General features: G+C 38.8%; 1 protein-coding gene across 1 annotated transcript in view; it reads left to right on the forward strand.

The window, feature by feature from the left end:
- Positions 1-642, forward strand: part of LOC143298941 (uncharacterized) — a 243577-nt gene extending 242935 nt beyond the window's left edge. The window contains exon 4 of the mRNA XM_076611981.1: positions 1-642. This exon is cut by the window's left edge and continues 1862 nt beyond it. The gene's annotated coding sequence lies outside the window, so the exon portion shown is untranslated.
- The last annotated feature ends 261 nt before the right edge of the window (positions 643-903 follow it).

The following is a 903-nucleotide window of genomic DNA, read 5'->3' on the forward strand; positions in this document are numbered from 1 at the left end:
GTTATCACATTATTCTATAAGATAACAATCATAACAGGAAAATGATAATTACAGTCAAGGCAATCATATCAACGTTGCTAAAATTCCAAACCAAAGAATCAGATGATAATAGTCTGCATCGGGCCAAAGCCAAAGGAAACACGTATTTAAAAAAAAAAGACTGTGATTCAAAACATGACAACTTATGATTCAACATTTTAGTATACACCGAATCAAGAAGGTTGTCTTCAACACTGCACTGCAGGCTGGACAGTAAGTTTGTCAGTCCTTTCGAGTTTGATGGTTTAGTTGTCGAGTTTGTCATGTATAATTTTGACTGCTAACACAATGTTCTGTTTGCTCTCTGTTTTTTCGCAGTGTTTCTTTTTTTGTACTTTGGAAGCAGTTTATTGCACTGATCCTATGAAAGTGGAAACAAGACTTTCGTCATTGCAGAGAAAAAAAATCAGAAACAAAAAAAGTTGCTGGTGTCCCCTTAAGCCTTGCCTTTATTGCGTGTGTGTAAGGCCTGTGGCATACATGGTGTCAGAGCTACGGTTTTCGATTAAAGTGTCGGTTACAAATCGAACTTCTTTTTCCTTAGCCCCTGTGCGAATATTTGCTTCTCCTCTACCCAGTATGAGAAGAAAAAAAAATCATATTAAAATTTCGTTCCGCGATTGGAATCGAAACCGTTATATTTTCTGTATTTCCTGATGGTGAATGAGAATGAGGACGATGCTCCAACAGAACTGATTTAGTATCTGAAGCGCTGTGACTCATCAGCGCTTTCGCGTCCTTTCATACTATGTCTCGGCAACACTCAGGCCTGACAGAAGTTGAACACCAACAGCGGTGGACAGGAAACGTACTGGATATTTTCTGTCCTACAAAAGATGAAGAAGATCTATCCTTGTCCCTCTC

This window comes from Babylonia areolata, chromosome 24, assembly GCF_041734735.1.
Source record: "Babylonia areolata isolate BAREFJ2019XMU chromosome 24, ASM4173473v1, whole genome shotgun sequence".
NCBI lineage: Eukaryota > Metazoa > Mollusca > Gastropoda > Neogastropoda > Buccinidae > Babylonia > Babylonia areolata.